General features: G+C 30.8%; 1 long non-coding RNA gene across 1 annotated transcript; it reads left to right on the forward strand.

Moving 5' to 3' along the window:
- Positions 1-3,071: 3,071 nt before the first annotated feature.
- Positions 3,072-3,532, forward strand: LOC135791044 (uncharacterized). Its single transcript, XR_010547905.1, has 2 exons — positions 3,072-3,140; positions 3,243-3,532. It is a non-coding gene; the product is annotated as an uncharacterized lncRNA (long non-coding RNA).
- The last annotated feature ends 3,702 nt before the right edge of the window (positions 3,533-7,234 follow it).

Raw genomic sequence — 7,234 nt, forward strand, 5'->3', positions numbered from 1 at the left:
ATGTGGACGTAAAGTAAAAAAGTAGTTGTCCGACTGAAGCATAACTACATAAATTAGGCCCCTGCGCACGTCTCGGATAATGAAACCCAACACGGTTCGCTTCTCGCGCCGTGCCCGAAAACCAAGCACACACTCGAAAACTCCCAACAGGATCGCTTCATAGTTGTGGAGCTCATGTTGCACGTTGTAGAGCTTTTCGTCAAGTCCTTTCGTCATTATATTTTGGACTTAATCTTCTTAGCTTTCAGGTTAAGTTTTTGTTTTTGTTTTGTTTTGGTGCCAGGTTGTAGCGAAGGTGCAAACTGGAAAGAATGGCGGAGTGAAAATGGCAGGGGTAGTAATTCACTGCATTGCATTGCATGTTGTTTATTTCCGGTGTGAATGCAGTGTACTCGTATTCATTGACAGGTGAGCTTTTCGGCGATGAAACATTGCCGGATTAGTTATCGTATTTTCTATTATACACACATCGTAAATTATTGCTTGTGATTATTGCAAATTATGACAGTGACGAGGACTGGGACCTGATTTTAGGTTAGGTTAGGTTAAATTTTGGTTATGTATGTTACAATGTTTATAACTGAAGAACAACTGGGTTGATTTTAATTTTTTTTTAAATTTTAGATTTGTGTTTCTTCTAAGTTTGAGAATAATAAATAAAACAAAAGAAATAATAGTTTTTAGATTGGGTTATGTTACGTTTAGACACCAGATTCAATAGTTAGGCACTATGTCATAATCCAAATGTTTTTTTTTATTAAAAATTTTTATTTTAAACTAAAATAAAACAAATTTATTGCAAATAATAAAGGTATTGCGTATAATAAAATTCTTATTTTTCTGCATTACAAGTATTTACGTTTTTACAAATTTAGAATCCAAATATCTCGTAAACTAAAAAAGATAAATAGGTACAAATCGCAGAGACTATTCTACGGACTAATCCCTATTAGATAGGCAAGTTAAAGTGGAAATCTGAGAGATAAAATTTTAATTCTTAAGAAAAAATTACCAAAGGGGGGGTGCGTGATACTTTTTTCGACGTTTTTTGATAATTATTATCTCTTAAACTAAAAGCGACAGCAACTAACGAATTGTTGATTCTGAAAGATTGGAAAATTCTCAATCAGATAAAAATATAAAATCGTTATATTTCCTACAATAAAAGGTTACATCTCCCGACTAAAAGTGCTAAAAAGTGACATTTTTCAATTTTTGCCCATATTATTCAATCGCAAATAACTCGTAAACTAAAAGAGATTATTAAGATCTGATTGCAGCGTCTTAATCTACGGACTCTTCTCTATAAGATAGGCTAGTTAAAACGGAAATCTGAGGGATGAAAATTTTCTTCTTAAGAAAAAATTGCCAAGGGGGGGTGCTTGATACTTTTTTTTATTAAAAATGTTTATTTTAAACTAAAATAAAACAAATTGATTGCAAATAGTAAAGGTATTGCGTAATCCGTGAAATAATTTATGTGAACTAAAATAAATCAGTCAATAAATATTTAAACATAGTTTAGATAAATTATACTTGCTTGAGTTTAATATATTCACGAGTATTATCATACTCAAGGTTAAAAATCACACGATCCTAACTATAGAACTGAAATTTCTATTTTATAATTGTAATATTTATGTCTTTATATTAATTAAAATTATTTTAATTATATTATTGATATTTTTTTTAAATATTTGATTTTTTAAATTTTTTGATATTAATTTCTTAATTATTACATCAGTTTTTTATGCATGGAAATATTTGCTATTGAAATTTTAAAATTATCATTTCCTGATTTGAATATTTCGCGAATAATAATTTACATAATATACAAGATTATGCTTTACAAAATTCGTATAAATACTCGCAAGTTTTCGGTGGAAAAGTATCAGTTTGTTCGATTACACAAACAGTAACAAATCAAATCAACATGAAATTCGTAAGTACAAAAAATATTTTTTAAATCTATTTGTTTATTTATTTGTTTATTTATTTGGTTATTTATTTATATAAATTATATTAATATAAATGTCTTTTTTTTATTATTTTTAGATTCTTGTCTTGTGCGCTTTGGTCGTTGTGGCCTCTGCTACTCCATTCTACATTGGTTCCGATGAAGAAATCCCAGCTGATATGCACTCAATGGAAGATCACAGCATCCCAACACCCAAACCCGTTATTGATATCGCACCCGCCAATATAGCTATCGATGCCGTTGCTGATGCACCTGCTGGCCACACATCTGGTGAGCTTTTCGGCGATGAAACATTGCCGGATTAGTTATCGTATTTTCTATTATACACACATCGTAAATTATTGCTTGTGATTATTGCAAATTATGACAGTGACGAGGACTGGGACCTGATGTTAGGTTAGGTTAGGGTACATTTTGGTTATGTATGTTACAATGTTTATAACTGAAGAACAACTGGGTTGATTTAAATTTTGTTTAATGTTTTAAATTTGTGTTTTTTCGAAGTTTAAGAATAATGAATAAAACAAACGAAATAGTCGTTTTTAGATTAGGTTATGTTACGTTTTGACACCTGATTCAATAGTTAGGTATTATGTCAAAATAAATCAAAATGTTTTTTTTAAAATGTTTATTTTAAACTAAAATAAAACAAATTGATTGCAAATAATAAAGGTATTGCGTAATCCGTGAAATAATTTATGTGAACTAAAATAAATCAGTTAATAAATATTTAAACATAGTTTAGATAAATTATACTTGCTTGAGTTTAATATATTCACGTGTATTATCATATTCAAGGTTAAAAATCACACGATCCTAACTATAGAACTAAAATTTCTATTTTATAATTGTAATTTTTGTATGTTTATATAATTAAATATATTTTAATTAAATTATTGATACTTTTAAAAAATATTTGATTTTATAGAATTTTTTTATATTAATTTCTCAATTATTACATCAGTTTTTTATGTATGGAAATATTTGGAATTGAAATTTGAAAATTATCATTTCCTGATTTGAATATTTTGCGAATAATAATTTACATAATATATAAGATTATGCTTTGCAAAATTCGTATAAATACTCGCAAGTTTTCGTTGGAAAAGTATCAGTTTGTTCGATTACACAAACAGTAACAAATCAAATCAACATGAAATTCGTAAGTACAAAAAATATTTTTTAAATTTATTTGTTTATTAATTTGTTTATTTATTTATATAAATTATATTAATATAAATGTGTTTTTTTTAATTATTTTTAGATCCTTGTCTTGTGCGCTTTGGTCGTTGTGGCCTCCGCTACTCCATTCTACATTGGTTCCGATGAAGAAATCCCAGCTGATATGCACTCAATGGAAGATCACAGCATCCCAACACCCAAGCCCGTTATTGATATCGCACCCGCCAATATCGCTATCGATGCCGTTGCTGATGCACCTGCTGGCCACACATCTGGATAAATTTATCAATTAACTAAAAATAATTGATCGCATGTTATGATTATGATTGTTCCTATAATATAATAATAAAATATTATATATTTCTGCATAAATTCTGTGTTTTTGTATGTAACACTTGTCTTATAAATATTTTGTGCGAATATTTAGAGAAATAAAAATAATAGAAAAGAACGAATTATATATTCTTAATCTTCAAGAAATTCTGTATTTAATAAAACATAAAAAATTTGAATTGTGATAATATTGAGGTTGAAATTAATTTATAAATAAACAGAGAATATAATGATTGAAATTATTATAAGACGTTTGATGGCGATTTTCTCGAAAACTGAAAGCTATAGAGAAGAACCGACTAAAAATTCTGAATCTTTAAGAAATTTACTATAAGATAAGATATCGACAAAATTAAGAAGATTAGAAGAATTGAAAAATAATTTAAAAGCAAAAAATGCTAATTATATAATTATAATAGAGATCTTGGATGATATTATTTAATGAATCTATATATATATATATATATATAATGAATTGCTGTTCGTTAGTCTCGCTCAAACTCGAGAACGGCTGAACGGATTTATCTTATCTTGGTCTTGAATTATTCGTGGAGGTCTAGGGAAGGTTTAAAAGGTGAGAAAGTTTTGAATAATTGCCGGGAAAATCCTCAAAACAGCTCTTTTCTATAGAATAAAATTTGACATTGAGATTCAATCATAGTTATAGTTAAATAGTTGAATTCGAGATGGCGCGCTGAAGTGCATTATTGACAAAACTTTATATAATTAATTTGTTTAAATTAAAATTGTTAATCTTATTGATAGAATTGATTCTTACTACGAGTATGTCTAGAACAAGAGAGTAAAAATGAATTACATTTTTATTAAACACAGCCGGAACGAAGTCGCGGGCAACAGCTAGTTAAGAATAAATAAAAAGATTTAGACATAAAGAAAAACCAATTAATGATTCCTAATCTACAGAATATTTTCTATAAGATACTTTAATTTGAAATAATATATGACAAAATAAAATAGGTCAAAAAAATCAGCATGAATTGCATTTGTTTTTGAATTTTTTTTGACGTGATAACGTCTTTAAAATCGTTATACGGGTGACATGTTCAGAAACTGTGTCACGAGGCCTCTCGAGGCCGATCGCAGGTATACCCCCCTCTCGTTATAACCAGAGAGAGACGGACCGATCTCCCGTCTCATCTCGAGCGCTGCCAGTCATTCCGTGAAATCCACACGAGCGGAGGCAGGCATAGCGTTCGAGTGAGTGGACCGATCTTCCGTCTCTCTCACTCTAGCGGCATACAAACGAATGGAGATTTTCTCGTGCGGTTAAGTTTTCGTTGAATGTTTTATCGGCCGATAAAAAGTTTGTAGTGTGCGGGGAGCCTAACAGTAAAACAAAATGTGAAGTGCAAGTGAAGTGTTACAACAATTGCAACAAACAAAACTTATATCACCAATAAGACGTTATCACGTAAACATCTCGATCGTAAACCTACTTTACAAACAACCATTTTTTTGTGAAAATTTTGACCTCAATTACCTGCACAACCAACATTGTTAGATTCTAATTATGATTCTATGATTTGCTATAAGATAAATTATTTAAATTATGAAAACTCAAGGTCTAGGAATCAAAAATTTAAAATAAAAAAATGCAAAAAGGTGTTTTATTTATTCTTGATATTTCAACTGTGGATATCTCCTAAACTAAAAACGATAGAAACGAACGGTTTAAAGAATGCTTTCTGATTGCTCTACAAGATAAGACAATTTATGAATTATTATTAACACAGCCTGACATACATTAAACTATTTGTTATCGAGAATCCTCAACACCTGTTCAAAATATTTCCAGAGTTATTTACATAATATTGCTATTTATAATCGTATGATTGCACTTCACAAGTGTACATAAATAGACAAGAAATCCGTTTCAATGGCACCAGTGTGTGTGATTATTCAAACAGCAACATGAATAAAAACAACATGACTACATCAGTAAGTACCTAAAAATACCTATAACTCATAAAAAATAAAACAATTGTACTTTTAGCTTTTTGCTTTGCTTGCTTTGGTAGTTGTGGTCTCTGCTGCCCCATTCTACAGTAGTGCCAATAACGTGATCCCGGAAAGCATGCCTTCAATGGCAGATCACTTTCCGATCTTTCCGATTGAAGACATGCCAATCTTTGATGTACCAACTGCTGATACCGCTGTTGATCCCTTTGTTGATGTACCTGTTTTCAACAAAGGTGGATAAAGTAATCAATTTTACAAAAATAATTGTTGGTTTGTTATGATTATGATCAATCCGCTAATGGTATAATAAAATTCTTATTTTTCTGCATAACTTTCGTTTTTACAAATGTAGATTGCGAATATCTCGTAAATTAAAAGAGATAAATAGGTATAAATCGCCGAGACTATTCTACGACCTATTTTTTATAACATGGGCTAGTTAAAGCGGAAATGCTTGATACTTTTTTTCGACGATTTTCAATAATTAATATCTTTTTAACTAAAAGCGATAGCAACCAACGAATCATTGATTCTGAAAGATTGGAAATTCTCTATCAGATCAAAATATAAAATGATAATATTTCTTAGAGTAAAAGGTCGAAAAACACGACTGAAAGTGCTAAAAAGTGACATTTTTCAATTTTTGCCCTTTTTATTCAATCGCGAATATCTCGCAAACTAAAAGAGATAATTAAGATCCGATCGCGGCGTTTTAATCTACGGACTATTCTCTATAAGATAGGCTAGTTATAACGAAAATCTGAGAGATGAAATTTTCATTTTTAAGAAAAAATTGCCAAGGGGGGGTGCTTGATACTTTTTTTCGACGATTTTTGATAATTAATATCTCTTAAACTGAAAGCGATAGTTACCAACGAATTGTTGATTCCGGAAGATAGGAAAATTCTCTATCAGATTAAAATATAAACTGATTATATTTCTTAGAGTAAAGGGTCAAAAAACGCGTCTAAAAGTGCTAAAAAATGACATTTTTCAATTTTTGCCAATTTTCTTCAATTGCGAATATCTCGTAAACTAAAAGAGATAATTAAGATCCGATCGCAGCGTCTTAATCTATGGACTTTTCTCTATAAGATAGGATAGTTAAAATGGCAATTTGAGAGATGAAATTGAATTCTTAAGAAAAAATTGCAAAAGAGGTTTAAAAAAAATTATTTTAATCAAAAATTTAGATGCGATTAGATTTTTTTAATAATCCTGTTTATGAAACACCTTAAAAATCTACAATTTACTCTACATTCCAATGCATTTATACTATTTCGATAAAACACCCTTGTGCAGTCATCCACCTCTGAGTGGTTTACTGACAGGGTGGCAAAATCTGCACCTGCTCTTCCTCCACACGCGCATCGCAAGATAAATGCTACAAACCTGCAGACGCCATCATTCCTTTCACAATTTCTCCCTTCATCCCTGTGCATGTATGCACTTTCACCCCAAACGCATCAGACCATCAAATTTCACGCACCAACTTCTCCTCAAAAGACTTCCATGATTTATAATAATGTTCACTGATTGCTCTTTACTCTCCACCCGAAACCAGGCGAGGAAAAAGTTTGCGCCATTGTTTGTTGCACAAATCCTGCTAAGCCAACACTGCTCCACGAGATTCGAGGGGTTAGAATCCGTGTTGCCTAAGCCGGATACCCGGATGCATAAACAGGAAGCGAAAAGGACGCGGGCAAGAAAACAAAGAGGGCGAGAATACGTCGCAGCGAGGCGGTAATGCATGAGTGTCAT

The sequence above is a fragment of the Atheta coriaria genome, unplaced genomic scaffold (assembly GCF_025399875.1).
Source record: "Atheta coriaria isolate IRGN ID8LTWV9N9 unplaced genomic scaffold, Caltech_Dcor_3.1 hic_scaffold_4_pilon, whole genome shotgun sequence".
Taxonomy (NCBI): domain Eukaryota; kingdom Metazoa; phylum Arthropoda; class Insecta; order Coleoptera; family Staphylinidae; genus Dalotia; species Dalotia coriaria.